Genomic DNA, 26,987 nt, shown 5'->3' with positions numbered 1-26,987 from the left:
GTGCATTTGAATAGCAATGTTTACAGTTTGTGAAACTAATACATTTGTCAAACAATTTACAGACTCCATATTTGATTTTGTTCCAAGGGTGTTTATTTTTGTTCTAATAAGTGGAGTGGGTATTGCAATGGGCTAGGTTGCTGATGGAGGAAAGTCCAGGGTAGAGTTCAGTCTATTTGTAGCACAGGTGCATTGTCCAAGGGGGCATAGGAAGGGGAGCAATGGCAGTTCAAGGTGGACAGGGTGACCGAGTGGGACACAAGGGTGACAATCAGGGGCGTCTAATTTCCTGGCTGGGGTCTTGACAATGTTCTCTGGCTTCTGCCTAGATCACAGGGAACGTTTGTGGGGTGGTTCTCCTTCTGCAGGGGGTGAGGTGCTGGTGGCCTGTTGTTCCCGTGGCGGGCCTCCTGTCCACTAGCGTCGGCGGAGGTGGAGAGCTGTTCTTCGGTGTGGCTAATGTCAGGGGCCCGTTGGTGTGCCACTGCCTCCCTCATGGTGTTGGCCATGTCTGCCAGCACCCCAACAATGGTGACCAGGGTGGTGTAGATATCCCTCAGGTCCTCCATGATCCTCAGGTACATTCCCTCCTGCAGCCACTGGGTCTCCTGCAACTTGGCCAGTATCTGGTCCATGGTCTCCTGGGAATGGTGGTATGCTCCCAGGATGTTGGTGAGTGCCCCGTGGAGAGTCGGTTCCTTGGGCCTGTCCTCCCTTCTCTCGCACAGCAGTCCTCCCAGCTTCCCTATTGTCCTGTACCTCTGTTCTATGAACTGTGTGCCCACTGCCACTGACCCCGGGTCCCTGATTGTCCTGTGTTTGTGGGGTTGCCTGGGGTCCCTGTAGTGGTGGACACACTGCTGATTGACGTGTCGTGGGGACAGAGGGATGGGCCCGCTGGGTGGGTGCTGTGGTGGTGTTTCGTGAGGGGGGAGGCTCTGTGGTGGGTTGGGACTGTGCCTGGGTCACCGACTGTCCAGAAGTCACTGATGGGCCAGGTTGGTCGTCGTGATCCAGGCGTACAGAGCTGCTGTCATCACTGTGGGCCTCTTCTGGGGGGGGACTGGATGTGGCTGGCACCTCCTCTCTGGTGACGTTGAGTGGGGGTCCTGTGGGGATGTAAATGCAGTGTTATTGTATCTGCATGTGCCATTTTGTGCATGGATATGTTTCCATCTATGGTTGTAAACAGCAAGGCAACTTTGGCTTGTGTGAGTTGTGATTGGTTTGGCTAAGTGATTGTCACTAGTGTGCATGCTGTGGTGATGGGTGTCCACGCAGGTCTGTGATGGGGGTCCATGCATTGGTGTTGCATGCAGGGCTTGGTATTGGGATAGGTGGGTTGTGATGGTGGGGTATATGTGTGGTGGTGAGGTGATGGGGGTGAGGGTAGGGGAAGGTGTTTGTGATGGCATGCAGGTAGGGTAGGGGATAAAGTAGTAAACATTTGACTTACCAGAGTCCAGTCCTCCTGCTACTCCTGCCAGGCCCTCAGGATACATGATCACCAAGACTTGCTCCTCCCATGTTGTGGGGGAGGAAGTGGGGATCCACCACCAGTCCTCTGTACAGATATCTGGTGTCTTGCAACCACAGATCGCACCTTCCCCCGTAGGTCGTTCCACCTCTTCCTGATGTCATCACTTGTTCTGGGGTGCTGTCCCACCATGTTGACCCTGTCCGCGACTCTCCGCCATAGCTCCATCTTCCTTGCAATGGACGTCATTGTGGTGCCATGGGTGTAGTGTGAGTGGTATGTGTGAGGGTGTGTGGGGTGATGTGTTGGGGTGCCTGCTGTGAGGTGCGTGGATGGTGTATGGGTGATGGTGTTTTGTGGCTCAGATTCAATGGGTGCTCCTGGCTTGTCTCTCTCTCACTTGCCAAAATCTTTGGGTCGTAAAGGGTTGTGGGTAGTGTGAGTGTGTGTTTTATAGTGTTGTGGGTGTGTGGGTGTGGTGTGTGTATGTCTATCAGGTGTGTGTATTTTGAATTGTCCAATGTGATGTTGTTTTGTTAGTGTGTGGGTATTTTGAGCGCGGCGGTGTGTACCGCCAATGGGTTACCTCGCTGTGGTGATTTGTGGGTCATTATGCTGTGGGCGTATTTCTGTTGGCGTAACGGTGAAGGTTTTGGTACCCCCAGTTTATCACTGACCTTTGGGCTGGAGGACTTGTGTGTGTGTGTCTGTATAGTGGTGGATTCCTATGTGTGGGTCATAATACGGGTAGCGGTATACTGCCGTGGTCGCGGTATGTTGGTGGCAGTCAGCATGATGTTAAGCGGCACTTACCGCCAATGTTGTTATGAGGACCCATATGTGCCTACGATCTGTAAATTAAATGTTACTTGTGGGGCTGCAACACTGATTGTACCACCCACTTAAGTAGTCCTTTAAACATATCTCAGGCCTGCCATTTCAGAGCCTGTGTGCACAGTTGCACACTGCCATATTGACCTTTAGAATAACCCTTTTGCCAGGCCCAAACCTTCCCTTTTTATATGTATACGTATAAGTTACCCCTAAGTTAGACCCTCGATAACTAAGGGGGCAGGAGGCATTGTTTTTAAATGGCAGGACATGTACTTTTGAATTTTATATGTCTTGGTAGAGAAAATCTCCCAAAGGCATTTTTCAATACAGAAAGGTCTATCTCTCCCTTAGGAAAACATTGGGATTGCCTTATTACATTTTATAAGTGTAATTTTCAATCTGGAAGAGATTTGTTTTTCAAGTTTTGTGTGTCTTTAAGCACAATTTAAAATCACATCTTATGGTGGATTCGGATTTTAAATTTCAATTCTGAAAATGTCACTTTTAGAAAGTTGGCATTTTCTGACTTTAGCCATTTGGTGCCTGCTGTCTGTCTCTGATCACTTTTCTGGGATGGGTGACAGCTGGGCTTTGTGTATTTCCTCTAGACAGACACACCCAATGGGAGCTTAGGTGTGACTTGATGGGTCATCCTGGCTGTTAGACTTTTCATCCTTGGCGTGGTCTCCCTTAACTTTTTGCCTCTGTTCCCCAGGTTGTTGATGTGTGCTGGACTCTGATTTTGCTGTTTTTGTTACTCTGGGCACTTTACCACTGCTAACCAGTGCTAAAGTGCAAGTGCTCCTGTTTAAATTGTATGTAAGTGGTTCATCCATGATTGGCATATTTGAATTACTAGTAAGTCCCTAGTAATGTGCACTAGAGGTGCCAGGGCCTGTAAATCAAATGCTACTAGTGGGCCTGCAGCACTGGTTGTGCCACCCACATAAGTAGCTCTGTAATCATGTCTCAGACCTGCCCCTGCAGTGTCTGTATGTGTATTTTTACACTGTAAATTCGACTTGGCAAGTGTACCCACTTGCCAGGCCTAAACCTTCCCTTTCCTTACATGTAAGGCACCCCTAAGGTAGGCCCTAGGTAGCCCCAAGGGCAGGGTGCAGTGTATGGATAAGGTAGGACATATAGTAATGTGGTTTATATGTCCTGACAGTGAAATACTGCCAATTTCGTTTTCACTGTTGCAAGGTCTGTCTCTCTCTCATAGGATAATATGGGGGCTACCTTTAAATATGATTAAAGTGTAGATTCCCCTAGAGAGTAGATGGACATGTGGAGTTTGGGACCCCTGAACTCACAATTTAAAAATACATCTTTTAGTAAAGTTGATTTTGAGATTGTGCGTTTGGAAATGCCACTTTTAGAAAGTGAGCATTTTCTTGCTTAAACCATTCTGTGACTCTGACTGGTTTGTGGATTCCCTGTCTGGGTCAGTTTGACAGTTGGGTTGTTTTTCACCTCACACCAGACAGTGACACAAAGGGAGCTGGGGTGTGATCTGCATTTCCTGATTAGCCATCTCTGCTAGGAGGGAGGGGTGGAGTGGTCACTCTCATCTGAAAGGACTGTGCCTGCCTCTGACAATGCTGTCTCCAGCCCCCTGGTGTGTGTCTGAGGCCTTGCCTGGGCGAGGCAGGATTTCACAAGAAGGTGTGAGTCCCCTTTGAAGAAAGGTGACTTCAAAGACTAAAATGGGTATAAGAAGGGCACCCAAACTTACAAACTTGAGAAACACTTCTGGAATCAAGAGGAACCTCTGCCTGGAGAAGAGCTGATCGCTGAGGAACAAGTGCTGCCCTGCCTGTGACTGTGCTTTGTGGAGCTTTCCTGCAGTGCTGCTTCTGCCTGAGTAAGAGGGCAAAGACTGGACTTTGTGTGCCTTCCATCTTGAAGAAGAAATCTCCAAGGGCTTGATGTAGAGCTTGCCTCCTGTTGTTGAAGTCTCAGGGATAGCAAAGACTTCTTCCTGCCAGCACCTGGAGTCTCTGGAGAGACCCCTACTCTGCTCTGTGGTGCCCTTCCAGTTCCTGGGACCCTGAAAGGAGAGGCTGGCAGCCTAAGGACAAAAATACACGCACCGAGCACCGTGCGGAGAAAAGATCGACGCGAATCCGATCGCGGCTGAGAAAACGACGCGACGCCGGTTCCGCAGCTGAGAAACGACGCCGCAGGAAACGCGACCGAAAAACCGACGCCCGGAGCAGGAGAAACGACGCGCAGCATCGCTGACGGAGGCTGAGAGATCGCACCCTGCGCCGCGGGACTTTCGGATCGTCGTGTGGCTGGCTTTTTCAACGCGCACCGCCGTGCCGAGTTGTTTTCGACGCACACAGCCGTGCAGGGTTACTTTCGACGCACACCGCCCGTGCGGGGTTATTTTTGACGCAAACCAGGTACATTTTCACGCTAGCAGCGCTAGTGTGGTGTTACAACTACCTAAAGACTCTTTTTATTTTAAACCTTTAAAAAATCATAACTTGACTTGTGTATGTTGGATTTTTGTCGTTTTGGTCTTGTTTTGTCTAGATAAATATTTCCTATTTTTCTAAACTGGTGTTGTGTCATTTTGTAGTGTTTTCATTAAGTTACTGTGTGTGTTGGTACAAATACTTTACACCTAGCACTCTGAGGTTAAGCCTACTGCTCTGCCAAGCTACCAAGGGGGTAAGCAGGGGTTAGCTGAGGGTGATTCTCTTTTATCCTAACTAGAGTGAGGGTCCTTGCTTGAACAGGGGGTAACCTGACTGTCAACCAGAGACCCCATTTCTAACATTGGCAGAATGGGTGGGAGGGGCTGAGCACAGCCTTACTTACATCTGAATAGGCTGTGTCCTGTCCCGATATAAAGGGGGTAATAAACCCTTGTAGTGGATCTGGAGCTAGGACAGGAAGGGCAGGACCCTTGTGCACTTCAAAGGCCTGCCTTTCAAGTCTAACCCACTTCAAAAGCCCAACTGGTTATAAGCACTAGACCTCTGACACCACCAACTCAGTACACTTCTGGACCTGTGAATACCATGAAGAAGAACTGCTGTGCTGCTGAAGGACTACCACTCTGCTGGACTCCAGCTTTGCTGAACACATGCCTTGTTGTGCTGTCCTGCTGCCTATTCTTCCCCTGAATGGGTGAGAAGGACTGGACCAGCATCACTTAAACCCATCACTGGCATCCTGATCCGAAGTCTCAGGGACAGAAAAGACTTCCAACCTCCCTGCTCCTGCACCTGGCCTCTGCCTTCTAAGTGGGCCTAAGATGCTCTGTCTTCTGTGATCCTCATGGGAACTAGCACAAACCCCACAAAACCTTACTGCACAGCTGCCAGCCTCACCGAAATTGATGCTGGGCAGCGCAAAGTCCCACAAACTCTCACTGCACAGCTGCCAGTCCATCAGAAATGATGGAATGCAATGCCAAGGCCCACATAGCCTTGCCGCACAGCTCCCTGGGATTGGCACGAAGTGTCGCCAAGCCCCGCAAAGCCTTGCTGCACAGCTTCTTGGAACTGACGCCACATGACTTAAAGCCTTCCAAAGGATTGTGGCGCAGACCGTGCACCAGGACTTAAGGTACTGTGTTTAGTGTGCTCTAGTGCGTCCCTGTAGTTGGCCCCACTCAATCACAGTAGGCCTGAACTTGTGACTTTGCCCGTTCTGGTACGACCAAATAAGCACAGTTGACGCTTTGGGCTTCTATGAGCTATTTTCACTTAAATCTTTATAGTTGCATATCTCAGGATCTACGTATTGGAGCCTAGTCATTTTGGTCCTGTTCTATTTATTAAATTAAACTTTATTTTTCTAGGCTGGTGTGGATAATTTTTTGTGCGGTTTTCACTGTTGTACTGTTTGAAGAGTTGTGCACAAATATTTGATATATTGCTTCTTAAGTTAAGCCTGACTGCTCTGTGTCAAGCTACCAGAGGGTCAGCACAAGTTAACTTTTAGTGTGTATCTGACTTACCCTGACTAGGACTGTGGTTCCTGCTTGGACAGGGTGCATATCTCTGCCAAACAGAAACCCGATTCCTAACACAGACCCTGGACTTCGTAGCCTGGAGCTATTTGTGTTGATAACATGCAACCCTCCACCCAAAGTTCTGATTGTTGCCAATGGTGACTGCACTGCTAGCTTGAACTTCCAATCCAGGACTATGACTTCTGCAACCCGCTGTCAACGAGCATCTCTCTGGATCCAGCCTGCAGCCTGACGACCTTGTCAATAAGTGCTTCTCGTGTGAAACTGGACTATATTAGAAGCTAAACTTACCACTGGGGCAAATCTGGTTCCTGTAACCGATCTACGGTTCATTGTGGTCAGCCTTAACTTTTGACTTTGACCAGGTCCGAAATGAGCACTTAGGCCCTGATTTATAATTTTTTTGTGCCACATTACCGTTATTTATTGATGCAAAAGCGGCCCAAACGTACAAAATACAATTGTATTTTTGCGCTGCATTACTGTCATTTATTGACGCAAAAGCGGCGCAAACTTACAAAATACAATCGTATTTGTAAGTTTGCGCCACTTTTGCATCATAAAAGGACGGTCATGAGGTGCCAAAAAGTATAAATCAGGACCTTAGTGCTTGTTAGTGTATTTTCTAACGAAAGTTTTTTAAATTCATATCTCCGGTTCTACTTATTGGATTTTTGTCATTTTGGTGTCAAACAATTTGTTAAAATTTACAGTGCTTTTCTAAATTGGTATGGGGTTTATCTTGTGTTGTGCCAGCAGTCTTCCCTTTTCTCAACTTCTTTATGGTGAAAACAAATTCTTTTAGTAAGATAAGTAAAATTGGCCTTGTTGCTTTGGACTTAGCATGGGCAAATGTACACAAGTAAACCAATCAATTACTTTAGTTTAGTCAAGGGATATATTTTATTTGAACATTTCCTTAAAGTATTGAAGTGTAACAGGGTTTTGTTGACTAGCCTGTTGCTAATGCGGTCAAAAATTGATCTTCCTTCCATCATAAGCTTTGGTTTTCCAAGCCTGAAATGAACTGTAATCTTCCCTCCCTTGCAGTACTGTAACCCACTTACTTTTCACGTCTTCCTGTTTATCTCATCTGGTTGGCATCCTAGCTCTTTCTGCAGGTTTGCAATTTTTTCTATTTATTGAGTGTATTGATTAGAGCCTAACACTAAGGAAGATCATCTCTGGCAGTTGTCTTTCAATGGTTTTGTGCTATTTTAAAAGTATTTGCTGCCTGTATACCCTGCTGAGTCCTTACCCTCCTAATGAAGGCTTTGAAAGCATCCAAGATGACCTCTGATCTGAGAGACTTATAGATGACTTAGGTGGTCATTACAACCCTGGCGGTCGGTGTTAGAGCGGCGGTAAGACCGCCAACAGGCCAGCGGAAAAAAAAATGGAATCACGACTGTGGTGGAAACCACCAACATAGACAGCCACTTTAACACTCCGGCCGCCACGGCGGTACAAACAAACAGCATGGCGGTCACCGCCAACAGACAGGCAGAGGACAATGTACCGCCCAAAGTATCACAACCTACCAATCCGCCACCTTTTCCGGGGCGGATTCACCGTGAACAAAAACACGGCGGAAACAGGACTTCAAAGGGAAAACGCTCACCTCTACACACTACACGAGGAATCCGGACGCCATGGAACCCGAGCACCAGATCCTGCCAGCCCTTATATTCTTTCTCCTCTACCAGGAGCACGAACGCCGGCGGCAAAGACCATGGTGAGTACTGCACCTACGACACAGGGGAGGGAGGACCAAAAAAACAGGGACACACAAATGCAACACCCCCACCCCCACCCTCACCCACTACAGCACACACACTAATACAGCATGATACATTACAGTTACACCCCCTAAACTCCCCAGAAGAATGCAAAGACAAAAGGAAATGAGTGTAACCATTGTAATATATTAAAATCCAGTACGCAAAAATATATATACACTATAAACAAATATATACACCAAGAATAGTAGTCCAGGTAGTGCTCCATTGAAGTCCGTGGAACACTGGGCCCACACGGCATGGGCAAGGCCCACACTCAATCCCCGAACATGACGGAGAGAACACTGCAGGGGCATCAGATAGCAATAAAACAGGCACCTCAGGGGGAAGGGAAGGGTGGGCACCTCAGCCGGTTGAGTGCACGACGCCAAATCCACGTGGGGGCCACATGCCCACTGTTCAATCCTGGGGAGTGTAAAGCCACAGTCTCTCAAGTCTCTACAGTGGGTGGGTTGCCCACTGTTCCATCCTGGGGAGTGCAAAACCACAGTCTCTCAAGTCTCTACAGTGGGTGGGTTGCCCACTGTTCCATCCTGGGGAGTGCAAAGCCACAGTCTCCCAAGTGGATAACAGTCTCCACTGGTTCTGGAGGGGGCCTTGTGCCCAGAGTGCTTCATCCTGCCAAGGACTGAGGTAGTGGATGTGAATCTCCACTGGTTCTGGAGGGGGCCTTGCTCCCAGAGTGATTCATCCTGCTCGTGACGGACTCAGTAGCATCAGTGCCCTTGGCGCTCATGGGCCAGCGGTGCTTGTGGCGGCAGTGTCCTGTTCAGCGGTGCTTGTGGCGGTGGTGTCCTTGGCAGCGGTGCTTTTGGCGGCAGTGTCCTGTTCAGCGGTGCTTGTGGCGGTGGTGTCCTTGGCAGCGGTGCTTGTGGCGGCAGTGTCCTGTTCAGCAGTGCTTGTGGCGGCGGTGTCCTTGGCAGCGGTGCTTGTGGCGGCAGTGTCTTGTTCAGCGGTGATTGTGGCTGTGGTGTCCTGTTCAGCGGTGCTTGTTGCAGCAGTGTCATGTTCAGCGGTGCTTGTGGTGGCAGTGTCATGTTCAGCGGTGCTTGTGGCTGCGGTGTCCTGTTCAGCGGTGCTTGTGGCAGCAGTGTCCTGTTCAGCGGTGCCTGTGCCGGCGGGGTCCTTGGCAGTGACTCAGCTGCTGGCGGTCCTGTCTGGCCCAGCGGGGCTGGTTCTGGCGGTCCTTTATGGCCCAGAAGGGCTGGTGCTGGCGGTCCCTTATGGCCCAGCGGGGCTGGTGCTGGCAGTCCCTTATGGCCCAGCGGGGCTGGTGCTGGCGGTCCTGTCCTGGGCAGCTGGGCTGGTGCTGGCGGTCCTGTCCTGGGCAGCTGGGCTGGTGGTGGCCTCCTGTACAGCAGGGCTGGTGCTGGCGGTGGCCTCCTGGGCAGCGGGGATAATGGCGGTGGCCTCCTGGGCAGCAGGGCTGGTGCTGGCGGTGGCTTCCTTGGCAGCGGGGATGATGGTGGTGGCCTCCTGGGCAGAAGGGCTGGTGCTGGCGGGGGCCTCCCGGGCAGCGGGGATGATGGCGGCGGCCTCCTGGGCAGCGGGGATGATGGCGGTCTTCTCCGCCGTGCTGCTCTTCCCAGACTTGCTGAGTTCCTTGTGCCCCTTCCCCACCTTGGAAGGTGTCACAGCTGACTCCACACTCCCACCTGTACCCCTGGGAGCGGCTTTGGTGACTGGAGTCTTCCCCCTCTCTCGCCGGGCACTGGCCAACTTTTGATGCTTGACAGGTGGGGGACTGTCCGTGCTGTGCCTCCGTGCCACACTGGCTGCCCTGCTGCCCGGTGCACTCCAGATTCCGGTGACTACAGGCACCACTGGTCCCGGAGATGTTGTGGCTGAGGTGCTAGGTTGGGACCTGGAGAGTGGAGACTGACAGGGTGGGGGAGGTGAGGTTAAGAGGTCAAGGGTGGACAGGAAAAGTTTCTTGGGAACACTGGGACGGGTAGCTGGAGGGGGTTTGGGAGTGGAGGAAGAGGTTGTGGTTGTAGGAGGTATTCGTTTGGTTACTTTGGGTGAAGGTGCATGCGCTGTAGGCTGTTGTGAGGTGGATGGCTGTTGGGTGGGTGTGTGGCTGCGTTTGTGTATCTTGGGAGGGGACGTCACAGACACACTGGGAGAGGACACGGGGACGTGTGAATGGTAGTGGGGGTGGTGACTGCACGTGAGCAGGATGTGGTGGTGTGTGTGCTGGAAGTAGTTGCTGTAGATGTAGTGCATGCAGGTGTGAGTGGAGACGAGACTGGGAGGGAGGAGGGAGACGAGGAGGAGGGGGACACAGTGAAGGCAGTGGACATTGGTGTGTCTGCATGTGTGTGATGCTTGCCTGAGTGCCTGTGGGATGTGTGGTACTTATGTTTGCCTGAGCTACCCTTGTGTGTTGACGTGTGTGCATGCTGGTCTGAAGGTGTGCTTGGGATAGGCTGAGGTAGACGGGATTGGGTCTGGGTGGAGGAAGTTGGAGGGGGGAGGCTAGAGACAGGGACAATAGCTGCCATCAGTGCTGAGGCAGAGTCTGAAAAGCTCGCTGAAGGCCCGCCTGACCAGAATGAATGCCCTCCAGTAATGTATTTGTTTGTTGCAACTTCCTTTCTACACCCTGGATGACATTCAAAATGGTAGACTGCCCAACAGTGAGGGACCTGAGGAGGTCAATGGCCTCCTCACTGAGGGCAGCAGGGGTGACTGGGGCAGGGGCTGAGGTGCCTGGGGCAAAGGTGATGCCCACCCTTGTGGGTGAGCGGGCACCGGACAAAGGCTGAGGGCCTGCTGGGAGGGCGGTGCTGGTAGGGGGGGAGCTCCCATCAGAGGACGTGTCCGTATCACTGGTGTCAGCTCCTGTCCCCGCCGTGGAGCTCCCCTCGCCCTCCGTCCCACTGGCGAATTCTGAGTCCGTAGTGTCACCCTCCTGGGCCATGTGGGATGCAGCTCCTCCCTGCTCCGGTGCCACTGCTCCTCCGCCTGATGATGCTAATGCACACAAGAACAGGGAGACCACAAAAAGGGGGGGAACGACAGAAGAAAGACATGTTGAGTGCATGCATTACCGCTACCGTTGGCAGACACGACAGACACAGAAGCCCCCTGCACTACGCCATGCACTTGGGGTCCACTGTTCAATCCCTGGGACATGGCCTACAAGGCTATGGCCGACATCTGCACACATAGATGTCACAGGAGCCTGACTAGGTGTACTTGGCACTGTACACAGGTGGGGTGGGGTGCCACAGGGTCTGCCAGAACAAGGGGACCTAACTAGCACACTCGCCCTGGCCTAGGGAAACCCACAGCCCACCTCCCCCACCCAGACACCTCCACTGCGCGCAAAATCAGCAGAATGAGAGTGTACTCACCCCCTTGTGGCTGCTGTGATGCCCTCAAGCGCCCATCCAACTCCGGGTACACCACCACCAGGATCCTGAACATCAGGGGTTCATGGTGCGACGGGCACCCCTCCCACGTTGGGAGCCCATCCCCAACTGGGCCTCCGCTGTCTTCTTGCTCCAGCGGCGAATTCCTCCCATCTCTTACGGCAGTGGGTGCTCCGTGTTTGGTAGACCCCCAGGGTGCGGATGTCCTTGGCGATGGCACGCCAAATATCCTTCTTCTGGTGGGCGCTGACCTACATGAATTGTACAGGGGAAAAAGAAAAGTTATTACCAACTGCACCGTCACAGTCATTGGGCCCCATCCCTACCCTTGCCATGTGCCACATGCACTCACTGTCGATTCATGCAGGCCTCAATCTCGCCCCCCATCTTTCATCCACCCCACTCCACACAGGCATAGCCCATGCAGCATGCTCCCAGTGTACTTACCTGTTTGTCTGGAAGACCGTAGAGTAGCGTGTACTGGGGGAGGACCCCATCCATGAGTTTCTCCAACTCCTCCGATGTGAAGGCAGGGGCCCTTTTCCCAGACGCACGAGCCATTGTCTCTTCCAGACTGAGGTCACAGCAGCACTTGCAGTGTAGGTCCTCTCCTGTCGAAGATCAGGTATCGAGTGATTGAACAGACAGAAAATGGCGGTCACGTCCACGGCGGTGCATACCGTCACCGCCGGCCTACATCGTCATTGGCTCCTGGGACCCATAGGGTCCAATGTTAACCAATTCAGAATTGCGCTGCGGTCTTCGACCGCCTACCGCGACATTGTATAACGCCAGCGCAGTTCCTCACATCCCATTGTCCCACTTTACAGGTCAGGCAGCCGCCTTTTCAAGGGCCCACATGGCTTAATTTTTAACTGTGTCACACATCCCTAGGCCTTGCCTCAACACTCATACAGGCCAAATTTCGGATTATGATTTGTGTTCTGTATAAGATGTGGGTACGTACCTCTAAGTTGGTTGACTCTGTGCTCGCTGTTGTCCTTCATAGGCACCATCCGCTGGGACATGTGAGGAGATGGCGGCATCCTCCGGTGTACAGACCGCTGGCGGACCTGTTGACAATGGAGGACAGACATGTGATCATCACCTACAGGCTTGATCGTGCCACAATCCTGGAACTGTGTGCCCAGCTGGAGCCAGACCTGATGTCAGCTATCCGCCATCCCGGAGGAATCCCCCCTCTAGTGCATGTGCTGTCAGTACTCCATTTCCTTGCAAGTGGGTCATTTCAAACAACAGTGGCCATAGCATCAGGGATGTCCCAGCCTATGTTTCCCAACGTGTTGTCCAGAGTGTTGTCTGCCCTGCTGAAACACATGCAGAGCTACATTGTTTTCCCTCAGGTGGAGGATTTGCCTACAGTGAAAGGTGACTTCTATGCCCTGGGACATATCCCCAACATCATAGGTGCCATTGATGGGACACATGTGGCTTTGGTACCCCCCCGCAGGAGTGAACAGGTGTACAGAAACCGGAAGAGTTATCATTCGATGAATGTGCAGATGGTGTGTTTGGCAGACCAGTACATCTCCCATGTGAATGCCAAATTCCCTGGCTCAATGCATGACGCTTACATCCTGTGGAATAGCAGCCCTTATGTGATGGGTCAACTCCAGAGGCACTGTGTGTGGCTATTAGGTGAGCACCTGGAAGCAAGTCAGTGGGAATGGTTGTCTGGGTCTGGGGATATCCCTTTAGGTTAGTGTGTGTCTAACAGTTGCCTCGCCATTTGCAGGTGACTCTGGTTACCCCAACCTGTCATGGCTACTGACCTCAGTGAGGAATCCCAGGACAAGGGCAGAGGAACGCTACAATGAGGCCCATGGGCGGACTCGGAGGATTATAGAGCGGACCTTCGGCCTCCTGAAGGCGAGGTTCAGGTGCCTCCATATGACAGGTGGATCCCTATTCTACTCACCAAAGAATGTGTGCCAGATCATCGTGGCCTGCTGTATGCTTCACAACTTAGCTTTGTGATGACAGGTGCCTTTTCTGCAGGAGGATGGTCCAGATGGCGGTGTTGTGGCAGCTGTGGAGCCTGTGGACAGTGAAGACGAGGAAGCAGAAGAAGAGGACATCGACAACAGGAACTCGGTTATCCTGCAATACTTCCAGTGGGACACAGGTAAGAATACAAACATGCCTACTACATGTACTTTAACACTACTACCTCTCTACTGTCTGTCATTTTCACCCAGTGTATGGTCACTGAGTCGTCACTTTCCCTTACGATTTCACAGATGTTGGTCCCACTGTGTGACATCTGCTTTGTTTCCTCATGGACTAGAGCTGTGTGACATAGGGATGTTGACATTACAATTGAAAGAGCATTTTGTCACTGTAATTGCTAATACACTATTTCGAACTCACAGACAGGCTCCAGATTGTTTTGTGCTTTAAGGGTGTTTATTTCAGTGCTCATTATTGGAGGGGGTTGTAAAATGGTGAGGGGTGATGGTGGAGGAATGTCCATGGCAGAGTCCAGTCTATTAGTCTCACAGGTGCATTGCCCAAATGGGCATAGGAAGTGGAGCTGGGGCAGTTTGAGGATGGACAGGGTGACAAGGTGGGACAGAAGGATGACATTCAAGGTGGTCTCATTTCTTGGCGGGGGTCTTGGCATCATTCTCTGTATTTGTCCTGGATCTCAGGGACCGTTTGCGGGGTGGTTCTCCCTCTGCAGGGGGTGGGCAGCTGGTGTGGTGGTCCTGTGGCGGTGCCTCATGTCCACTAGCGCCGGCGGAGGTGGTGGGCAGTTCATCGTCCAGGCTAGTGTCAGGGGCCCCTTGTTGTGCCACAGTGTCCCTCCTGGTGTTGAGGACTTCCTTCAGCACCCCTACGATGGTGCCCAGGGTGGAATTGATGGATCTGAGTTCCTCCCTGAAGCCCAAATACTGTTCCTCCTGCAGGCGCTGGGTCTCCTGAAACTTATCCAGGACCGTTGCCGTCGTCTCCTGGGAATGGTGGTAGGCTCCCATGATGTTGGAGAGGGCCTCGTGGAGAGTGGGTTCCCTGGGCCTGTCCTCCCCCTGTCGCACAGCAGCCCTCCCAGTTCCCCTGTGTTCCTGTGCCTCCGTCCCCTGGACCGTGTGCCCACTGCCACTGCCCCCAGGTCCCTGTTGTTGGGGTGGTGGGTTAGCCTGGGTTCCCTGTAGCGGTGGACACACTGCTGCTTGACGTGTCCTGGGGACAGAGGTATGGGCCCGCTGGGTGGGTGCTGTGCTGGTGTTTCCAGAGGGGGGAAGCTCTGTGGTGGTCTGTGACTGTGTCAGGGAAACCGACTGTCCAGAGGTCCCAGATGGGCTGGGCTGGTCATCCAGATCCAGTTGGACAGAGCTGCTGTCATCACTATGGGCCTCTTCTGTTTGTGGTGTGGACATGTGTGGACCCACCTGTCCGGTGACGTTGGGTAGGGTTCCTGCAGGGGTATAAAAGGATGTTTATTACATCTGAGTGTGCCATGGTGTGCAATGGGTGGGTGACCCTGTACCCCAGTGCTTGCATTCCTGTGTGGTTCCTTGTGTGATGGTGGTTTAGGGGGGTTTATGGGTATGCGCGTGGCCATGCTTTGGTGATGGGTGTCCATGCTTTGTTGTTGTATGCAGGGCTTGGTGTTAGGATGTGTGGTTTGTGATGTTGGGACATTTGTGAGGAGTTGGAGTGATGGGGGTGAGGGTGGGGTTATGTGATAGCATGCAAGTAGTTTGGGGGAGATGTTATTAGTTGTGGGGGAGGAGGTGGGGGTCCGCCGCCAGTCCTCTGTACCGCAATGTGGTGTCTTGAGACCACGGAACGCACCTTCCCCGGTTGGTCGTTCCACCTCTTCTTAATGTCATCCCTATTTCTTGGGTGCTGTCCCACTGCGTTGACCCTGTCCACTATTCTGCGCCATAGCTCCATCTTCCTAGCTATGGAGGTGTGCTGCACCTGTGATCCAAATAGCTGTGGCTCTACCCGGACGATTTCCTCCACCATGACCCTGAGCTCCTCCTCAGAGAACCTGGGGTGTCTTTGCCATGCTATGGGGTGGTGTGGGTGATGTGTGGGGTGGTGTGTGTAGTGATAAGTGGGGTGATATTTAGTGGTGTGTTGTGTGAGGTGCGTGGAAGTTATGTGGGTGATGGTATTGTGTGCCTGTGGATGCTTGGTAGTTGTTTGTAGTGTCTCTCTCTGGCCTTCTCTCGGTAATTTTGTCGTAGCGGTTTGTGGGTGATGTGGGTGTGTGTTTTATATTGTAATGGGTGTGTGGGAGTGGTGTGTGTATGTGTATCAGGTATGTGTATTTGGAATTATCCAATGTGGTAATGTTTTGTAAATGTGTGTGTATTTTGAGCGCGGCGGTGTGTACCGCCAATGGAATACCGCGGTTGAATGACCGCCACGTGGATTTGTGTGTTGTGATACTGTGAGTGTATTTCTGTTGGTGTGACGGTGGAGGTTTTGTTTTTGCCAGTTTATCACTGACCTTTGGTGTGGCGGACTTGTGTGGGTGTCTGAATTTTGGCAGATTCCGAGCAGTGGGTCATAATGACCGTGGCAAAATTCTGCTGCTGCGGCGGTGTGTTGGCAGTCTTCTACATGGCGGTAAACGGCTTTTGCCGCCAATGTTGTAATGAGGGCCTTAGTTATTTCTCTTACTCCTCCCACAAGTGTGTCATTAATTTGGAAATAATGTAATCTTGAGAAATACCCATTTTTGGAATTAAATATAAAGCCTATTGTTTTGGAGCGCTTCATCCTTCAAAATGCCTATCAGGCGCAACTCTTTGATTATGTTATGTAACAGTGTTCTAGAATTGCTGAACGTAATATAGGACACTGATGATGATTGAACTTGTATTTCATTTAGGAATATATTAAAATATTCACTCACCATATATTGATCTGGAAATTCCAATATTTTTGCCAACTATATCTGAAATGTTTTTTGGAGCATGTACATGTGAGCCATAAAAGATAGGACTCTAAACATGAAAGGATCTACTTTAATTTAGACTAACGTCCATCTTCCCACAGTGCCTGCTTTGGCACAGATTATTTCCATCATGAAATGGGATGGGATTAGGACTGCTGCCCCTTTTGTGTTTGCAGGTTTGCTGAGAGTATATACTGTTCTTTCGCCACCCGCCAACCACAAATCTTTTTATTTCATCTTCTAGAATATGTGGTACTTATAAAAGCATTAAATCAATTTTTATTTCTTTAAATATTCCAGGATTTTAACTATCCACTCAAGTTTTCTTAAGCTGCTACCATTCTGTTAAGGTATCTCCCTCCCTACTTTATTTATTTCTGTTTAGTCTTTCTATTCCTATTTTGCTGCGAAACACAGCTCAATAATATCTAGTGCTTTACAATTTTTCAGGATTAATTCATCTACATCTGTGGTGTGTTTGTAGTTGAAAATATTGTTTCTCTACATTATTATTATTGCCTCTGGGAACTTTATTAGAAGAGTGGCCCCTAGGTCTGTTAAGTCTTGCCTCTACTTTCCAAGTTCTCACTGTGTATCTTTGGTCATTCAACTCATGTCAGGCTGAATGAAGAAGTTATAGGTTTGGTACAGAAATGTTTTGTCTTTTAAAGCTGCAGCCTTTTTTCTTTCAGACTGTAGGTCAAAAAGTTCACTAAAATTATCCATGATCATCCAGAATGCAGCAAACGTAGAAATAGGAAAAACAAGAAGAAACAAACAGGTCTACCACTAATGATAAATCTGGGATTGCACCATACTACATGTGTGGATGTGTGGGAACACCTACACTCCACCCATGTAACGCCTTCCTTGGCCAGAGTAATACAAGGCAGTGATTTGCGCTGCCTTGCGTTATTCCAGATTTATCAAGCTTCTCAGAGCAACACAAGGTGGCCTTGCATGGCTTGATAAATCTGACTTTTGCATCGCCCTTGTGTCTCCTTGCATGGCACTAGACCAACTCAAAACCATGATAAAACTGGCCTTTAGAGTCTGATTCACAAAGTGCATTTTGTAGTACCTTTTATAATACTAAATTAGTACTATACAACATGCTACAAAATGCTATTCATAAATGGCAACTTTAAAGTACTACTGCAGAAAAGCAGTAGTAAGTCAAGCACCTCAAAAGGCCAACAACTGGTACTGCCACATCCTCCTGTAGAAAATAATGGAGGTAGGGATGTTAAATAAAACCCTTAGGAAATAATGTTAAATCAAACACAATGCTTTTAATGGTTAAAAATACAAATAGATATAATTTAATGTTAAAAAAATCTAAACGTACTACATATTTATTATTCAATTGTAAAACATTTTAACATTTTTTAAATTTAAATACTAATGTAACTTTTTTGTTTATTAAAATATAATTAAATGATAGTTCATTTTATTCACCCCTTTTAATAATTAGGAAAGCATAACAAAAATAATGTTTCTTTAGATGGAAATATATTATTTTATTTTAACTTTGGAAAATAATTTTAATGTGATTTATTATATTTACATTAATTAAAGAATACATTCAAACTAAAGTTAGTAGTGCTGCAACATTTTTCTATTATGCTCCACACTTAAAATAAGTCTAAACAGTTACATTGTTATCTAACATAAAAAATAATCTTTTTTGAGTTAAATAAACTTTTTTAATTTAAGCACCACAATGTCCAAAAAATGTATGTCTTTATTGTTGTAAATTATTCACTATTCCAGATCACAAAACATTTTTGACTGGTACTATTACATGTCCTTGATGGTACATTAAGGGAGTGTTTGCTCTCAGCAGCTTTTACCAACGTATTAGTTAAACATGACTCAAGATGTGGTAATGTCTGATTTGTGCATGTGTGTTGAGTGTCATGTGCTTTTTAATTTTTAATTGTGTTATTATGTGGTTTTGTATTTTCTATTGTGTACTATTGTGTTATGTTCTGGTGTCCACTTTAGATACTTCAAGCAAGGCTTACTACCATCTTCAAGCAGAAGCAGCACATGCTTCGAAATATCATGTGACATGCAAAAAGTTAAATGATGCTGTTCCCACCTCTTCAACTACTTTAGAAACTATCCAGATCAAAACTGTGGCAGAAACCAAGTCATAGCTGAACACTTTAATTACTCACTTTTTGTTATATGACTCATGGTCTCTTACACAGTTGTGGCCTGACTGGTGGCTTAAATAACTGAAAAGCAAGTACAGTGCTATTTTACCTCTTTAGATACTAATGGATGGTTGCATCTCTCATGAATTTGAAAAGGTATGTGCCGCACTGGGTTGGACTTACAGCAGTATTTGCTGACGTATCTAAAGTGAACAACAGAACACACAATAACACACCAAGGAAATAACCAACAACACAATGAAAACATAACAGAAGACAAAACACCCACAGTAAAACACAACTATATTACATAGCAATAATAGAGCAAATATATTACCACCCCAATAAATGCTACAAAGCAAATTTGAAAAACATTATTGTCATACCTCGATTATTGTCACACCCGTCATATTATGGGAGTACTAAGTGTACTCAACAAGCACTCGCCTAACTTAGCACCAAGTTTGTGCAATAGCCCAGTCAGACATATTTTGTGATTCCACCCTGGACCCTTACTTTGTGTGGTGTCCAGATATGTTCCTCACTATTTGAAGAAAAAGTAATTTGTATCTTGGTGTGAATAGAATGTTCTAAAGAGGTTGTGTGGTAAAGCACAATAGGACCCGCTTAGTACCTGCATTTTAGAATGCACATTTTAATTTAGCATTTCCTCTCTGATTGTGACCCTTTTACATGACTTTTCACTCGTGCAATAATGTAGTGAGAAATCACTGTACATGCAGCTTGTTTCTTGTAAATGTTGCTGCTATCTGGTCTGTACACTCTGTCCATGGCTAAGCACACAGAATGCAATACCCTAGTATTGTGATTGTCCTTTGAGCCAGCTCTTCACTTACAGAAATATCACAGCATCAGCCCCGCACCTCTGACACAGTGTGACACGAACAGTGCTGGTATTATGAACACATTCAGCAGAGGAGCAGTTCTGCTAGAATTATGCTTGAATGTGGTACACAGGGACCCAAGATGCAGCGTTGCTGTCTCTGATATAGGCTATGATGTCTACCCTGCACAGGACAATACCTCAAATTACACCAGATCAGCTTCCTAGCTTCCTGGTACATCTTATCCAGGTATGTGGGTATAGACTATCCCAATTGATCTGGCATAGAGGACTCCCACTATGCTCTTGATAGTGTTGGTAGCAACATATAGGAGTGTACCAACCTAATAACACTACCAGGGTTGAATTATTTACCTTTTTCACCATTTTCATACTGATGGTCACCATGCTTTCTCTCGTTTGCCTCATAATCGCAACTCATGTTTTTATGCAGGAATACAATTGTTGCAATAATTGTTCTAAAAGACATTTCCGTATCTTTTTTGTGTCTCATCTTGGTACAAAGGGTGACAATGAAAGGGTAGATCTGTTTCCACAATTCCCTTGGGAATCTGAGTAGTCATGTTCGAGGTTGCAAATGCCATCTGGTACCCTGGGGTTTAGGGGATCAGATGGAACACTTTGAGCTAGCTAGGAACTGTGGCAACATTTCCTGATGATATAAGCAGACTGAGTCCCTATATACTGACATTTATGTTGTCCAGATACACAATCCTACTTGATTTGTGGAAATAATTTACCATGGCGCCACTAACATTCTATGTCAGGTAGCTATTTAATGGGTTTCCTTAGTAGTAGATATGTGTGCCCAAGGTCCCCCTTTTCACCTTTCTATAAAGACGTTTGTGGTGTTAGAGATTTATCCTCCTTAGTTGAATAGAAAATCCGTATTTTAGTCTGTAGATTGCTCAAGCTTGAACCTTTAAAAATATCCCTCCACTATTGTGTTACCTCTCTGAATCCTAGTCTGTAAAATGGTGAATGCAATGAACATTCCAGTTAATTATCGAAATACTGCCACAACATATTTGGTACAATAGGGACTCCCTCTCACAGGTGGAAAAGTTACCTTCATGAAAGAGGTCAACAAAGATATAAATGTAGTTTTTTATTAATGGGTCGACTTCCCTACAGTAGACACAAATGCACAAACATTTCATACATACACTGAGGTAGCAGCACCTAATAATACAGACCCTACCACCAATTAAAAAAAGCATAAACATATCAGGAACATCACAACTGATTCAAAGTTACCCTTCCGCATATACTATAAAAAACAAGACTGGGTCCTGTAAGTAATGATGGGGCAACCTGGCCTGTCTTAGCCGGCTACACACCATACCCAAATTCAGCACCATTAAGTGTGGGTGAACTTCGTACCCCATAAACAGAGTTAGTTAGACTATGTAGACATCTTACCCAGTTTGTTTTGCGAACGATAACAACTTCCCCAGCGAGCGCTATTCAAGCTATCCAGCCACAGTTAGCTGTGCCTGCAATTAGTCCTGTCACTATTAATGCAATTATGGGTAAGGTTTCCACCAGACAGTTAGAGATTCTGTTCTGGGTTGCTCAAAAAACATATCAGCTTGAAGCAGTGTTCCCCCATAGAGGACCCCAAGATAAACATAGGATTCTCACTATGTGCCTACCACTTGAAATGGTTCCCCCTATTGAAGAATGTGGCACTTAGGGCACCGTCTTTGCTGTTGTTTATTCCATATCACATGGTACACCATCAATAGCTGCTTTGCCTGAGGTTCTAAAATAGATTCAGAACAAATACAGGGCCACCATTCACTGGACTTGGGAATGAAATTAATTAGAAGCTTGGTCTCAGTTTCCTCAGTTATATTAAGTGCTTGCGGTATGCCAACAACTTGTGCAGGTTCCTGTATAAGATCAAGAATATGAGTTACCAAAAATTATTTCGGACACCAATAGCTCTATAGGTCGAAATAATTTAGGAGCCAGGCCTAATAAACTGCAGCTGAAGGGCAAATCTGACCAAGATAATTTCAAACAGGCACCTGAGTCCTTTAAAAAATGATGGGAAAAACAAATAAATAAAGATAAAATGAAAACCCTGGGTGGATCTCTGCAACCAGAGCCCACTGAAAAAGCATCATAGTTTGCATAACTGTGATACATTGAAACAGCCTGATAGGTATAAGTATGGTGATACATGTCCTTATTCCTTTCAGGACTAACCAGACAAACAGTCTGAGAGATGAGGACAGTCCTAGCCAGGCATGAAGAGTATGTGAAACCTATAACAGACTCATAATGCTCATCTAACATCATCATAAAAAAGGAAGCGAAATTTCCACAACAAAATCCCCAATTTAAAAAGTAGAAAATGGCAGGTATGTCTGTTAAGTATGCCACATATACTTAGAAAACTCCTTCAGATCAAGACGTTGGCATTGACACTGCTAGACAGTGCAGCAAAGGTCATGATGGTTCACTGGAATCTTCAAAAGTTTCTGGTTTCAACAGCACCTAGTAAACTTGTTCAAGTTGAAACACCAGATCAGCAGGTGAGGCCTCCAAACAGACTTTATGAATTGGAAATTTGAACTGAGGATGACATACTGTGCACTATGAAGGTGATTTTCCGGGATAAATTAACGTATACATATGACATTCTCGGGGCTGATGGGGATTGGCTGCCCGAGTTTGTTACGAAAGACCTACAAGTTGAAGATGTAGTACTACCCTTCTCTGTTCTTGTTCCTAACAGAGTTAAACAAGTGTATGGCAAAGACTGGGCTCTTGCATAAGCCCCCACACTATACTACAATCACGTAGGTTAGGATGAGGGTTTCCCCTGTGGTGTAGCCATTTTAGTAATAGCTCCATGCACGTTATGTAACATACTAGGCCTGCCACTGTGCACTTTAACCTAGATATATTTTATTCGGCTATGCTTTATTATTGTTACAATAGCCACTTTTATGGTCTTGTTTTATTTCTTTCTATCTAACTGTTTTCGCCTAGGCCAGCACTCCGTTCTCAAACAAGACAATCCTGCTCAGTCGGTGCTTTTACCATGGTTGCAGTAAGATAGGTTGCCGTGAACGTGGTAAAAGTTTAGTCTCTGACATTCATAGAAAACACAAGTCCTTACGTAGGGACATTTTCTCAGAACATCAGCTGTTTATTAGAAAAACACTTCCCTGTCCCTTACACGTTAGAGGGAGATTCCAGCCAGAGAACCACAACTGTATGCTGATTGCCGAATGCTCCGCTACAGCTTTTTTTTGCAGACTTCAGGCCTTTGCTCAGGGATGTGGGATGATGTTTTCCCAGGGGAACCTGAAGGGCAGAATTAGAGTTTAACACGCTGTGCTCTATTATAGCCTAGGTAATAATTAGTCTATTGACTAGTGACAATATGGTAGCATTATTTTTATGTTTTACTCTCCTTGTCACAATTTTAATCTTGTCATGCTGTATTTGTCCTGGTTATTGCAGTCCACTCTTTGCTTTCTAAGATGCAGTTGCTTTATTAAAGCAGTATTGAAATATATACTGCCTCTGTTTGTCATTGTGTATGTGAGATTAATGTAACTAAGAGAAATGGATGAGACCTGAGTGAGCATGGCTTCCCTGAGAAACCAGTTATGTTATGCGCTCGGCTGCCCAATCATCCCTGCTTTTGGGTAGAGATGAGGCACTTCTATTTAGCCGGAGCGGAATCCAGATTGGAGTGACAAGTGGCACCTGTAGTGGGTCAGGCTCAGTCTCCACACCGCATGTGATTCTGCCAGTCAAAATACAGTAGTCTTATTAGAATAATGAGAGTCTACGCGACATGGCACCGCCAATGTTTGGTCAGGCTCTAATTTTTGAGTCCTCCTAAGTATCTCTGTCTCATTATATACATGGACACCTCAGTACTATGTACAGAGACGTCCGTGGTATTGAGGATTTCCTCCTCAGCTAAGTAGGACACCCTATCTGATGCTGGAGGTTGTTCAAGCTTGAACTCTAAAAGGAAAATACCTATTTGGCGTGCCATCTCCGAACAAATTTACCATCTATTATGGCGAATCCGCAACAGGTAGCAATTGCAGTAAATATGAGACAACCCCTGACTGCACAATTACAGGCAAATGGCCTAACGGCCCAGTGGGGTCCAGTCACATTTGTGGTGGACACCCATCCAGCTTAAAGACCAGAACTTTTCTACTCTTAGGTCACATTTCTAGCAGTTGATGGGAACACAAACACATTTCATCACTATACACTTGCAAATGTACCTGGACAATACAGAGCATATGCATATTTTGAAATACCTTTATCTTATCAAGAACATAATAATTGGCTTGATGGCACCCTACTCCACACAATCTTACCAGTTAGGTTAGGTCCTCTTAGTAATAATGGTCCTACCTGGCCTTTATTGGCCAATTATACACCTCACCCTGCAATAGCAAATTTAGCAGTAGCTGAGGTTCGTTGCTTATATACTGAACTGACAGCGATATACAGACGATTAGTACAGTTTGTAATGCAAACATTGAATACAAACCCAGCATGGACTGCTCCAGCGCAACCACATGCAGTAACGCCAGGTATTAACCCTGCAACTGTACATTCAATTATGGGTAAAGTACCCACCAAACGAGAAGAAATTCTGTTTTGGATAGCTCAAAAAATAAATGTACTGGAAGCAGTATTTCCCCATAGGGGACCTCAGGATAAACATAGAATTCTAACGATGTGCTTGCCATTTGGGATGGTCCCCACAGTAGATAACTGTAATACCTGGGGCACGAGATTTGCTGCGCTCTATACTACCGCACACGGTACACCCACACTTGCCAACTTATCGGAAGTGTTGAAACAAATTCAAGATGAATACGGGGCTTCCCCGGCCCTGGATTTGGGGATGCAATTAATGGGCAATTTTGCCACAGTATCCTCAATTATTTGAAGTAATCTTAAAGGGGAAGCAGTCGCACTAGCAGTGTGCATGTGGCTCCGTGGTGTTCCTCAACAGGATCAGAAACGCGAGCTGCCATAGATTACCGCAGAGACCTATTCTAGATTTGGTCAAGACAGTCTAGGGGCCAGACCAAGTAAACCACAATTTCAGGGCAAATCTAATAAAGATTTTTCCAAGAAAGCTCCTGAGGAAACGCTGGGCCAAAAAATGACAAACTCCTAGAAAAGAAAGGGGAGAATGTATAATCTCCGAAATAGAGATAATATAAAAACACCTGATAGATATAAATATACTAATGCATGCCAATCTCGTTCCTTTCAGGATTCATTGGAAAAATGCAGTGAGAGAGGTAGGCGATCAGAGCGAAGAACAGAGTACGTGAAACCGAGACAGCAATCACAACGCTTATCAGAGGTTTCTGTTAAAAAGGAAGAGAAGCCTCCCCAACAAAAAAACCCAATTTAAAAAGAAAAAGGTGGCAGCAGTTGCAGTACAACATGCCGCTCAAGAAGAGGGTTCTCTTGAAGAACAGGAAGTGGGCATTGGCTCTGCTAGACAGCGGGCAGAGGTCACAATAGTTCGCCGGAGTCTCTTTTAGAGCATCTGAAGGTGAAAGCAACTGATGACTTTCTACAATTGGAAATTGTGGACTTGTGAGTCTCCACTCCTGATAGGGTGAATAAAGTAACGCTACAGTGAGAAGGAGACATCAAAGGAGACATCGAACGCACAATAGACGCAATCTTTTGGCATCGCGTGGTAAATATATATGATATCTTGTTGGCCAAACAAGATTGGCCACCTGAATTTGTCTGTCCCTGCCCATGCGGGGAAGATGTTATTAAACATTCTTTCTCACTCCTTGTTCTGGAGGAACTCGCAGAATCCTACGCCATCGATTGGGCATTGGCGCAGGCACCCGCATTATATCGCAGCCATGTAATTCTTATTAAAAACCAACCCTATCCTCAATCTCAACATCCAATAAAACATGATGCAAAAGAACCCGTGAGAGAAATTCTCACACAACTTGAGTACCAGGGCGTAATTGAACCTTGTGTCTCCCCAATGAATAACCCTCTATTTCCAGTAGCTAAACCAGGCCATTCGTACACAATAGTCTTAGACTACAGACACTTAAATAGTCATACACCCACATATGTTATACAAAATTGACATAGAACAGCACTGATGAACAACATAGTGCGTAAAAAATACAAAACAACACTGGATAATTCAAATGTTTTTTTTCTGCCAGAATATAGCGCCTGAGAGTAGAGACTTAACAAGTTTCAGTGCACTAGGCTCTCAGAATTTTTTTTTTTGTTTACCCCAAGAACAGCCCAGGGCTGTTCGCAGCTCGTGTGACTGCAATTTTGCACGACATTGACCCTGAAGCATTGTCCTATGTAGATCTATCTTATCGATGATGAATTGCTACAACATTTAAAACGGTAGCCCGCATTGTTGTGGGATTTGCTGAATTTGGCTACAAATTCACCTTAAAAAAAACAAAAATAGCCTTCCTCAGCGTCCTGTTTCTGGGATATGAGCTATCGAGTGAAGGAAAGAGCCTAGCGCCACAATTCTTAGAAAAATGTGCACAATTACAACCTCCAAATATAATTTAAAAACTCCAATCTCTATTGGGTTTCCTAAGTTTTGGCAGAACTTACATTCCAGATTATGCATCACGCATAAAACCCTCATATGACTTAATACTTCCTGACTTTTCAAGTACATTTTGGACAGTCGAACACACACGTATTCTCAGGGACCTGCAGACAGACATGCTTGCAGCACAACATTTACACACAAGGGGCAACAAAAGACACCTGGTCATCAGAGTAATTGCTGGTGCCATTGGTTTCACCTATGTGACCTTTAATGAGGGTGAGACCGTCCCGATTGCATACAAATCACATTTGTACTCAACAGCAGAACAACGCTTTGCTCCCACGGAGAAAATTCTCACTGCTATTCAGTTGGCTGTCATTAAAGAAAGACCTCTAGCCCAGGGTAAACACATTATTGTTGTTTCTCCCATCCCAGCCCTAGAGGCTGTTACAAAAGCCAGTGTTCCTAATGCTAAAGCATTACATCCACGTTGGATACAATGGGCCACGTCTTTGACAGCCACTGATGTAGACTACATTTTTTACCCAAAATTACAAACTCAAGAATTTTTGCAATATGAACTAGAATACCCAGTTCCAGCAAAAACACTGCCTATTGAACAATATCATAGAGTCATGTACACCGATGGCTCTGCACAACCTGCAATTGGCACAAAGCACCAGTGGCTACATGGAGGATAATAAAGTTTGTACCCAACAGACATTCACACAAACCCTAGGGGATTGCACCGCACAACTAGCAGAGCTGAACGCTCTGGTGATGGCACTGGAGCATACGGATCCTGCACAGCACACGCTGATTGTTTGCGATTCGTACTATTGTGTCCAGTCCTTCAATGAATACCTGCATTACTGGCAACAGAATGGGTTCAGAGATTCTAAAGGCAACACCATCAAACACAGACTTCTGTGGGGGAAAGTAGCGGATGTGAAGGAAATGCTAACTAAT

This window comes from Pleurodeles waltl, chromosome 2_1 (assembly GCF_031143425.1).
Source record: "Pleurodeles waltl isolate 20211129_DDA chromosome 2_1, aPleWal1.hap1.20221129, whole genome shotgun sequence".
NCBI classification, from domain to species: domain Eukaryota; kingdom Metazoa; phylum Chordata; class Amphibia; order Caudata; family Salamandridae; genus Pleurodeles; species Pleurodeles waltl.
This window is presented reverse-complemented; position numbering follows the sequence as displayed.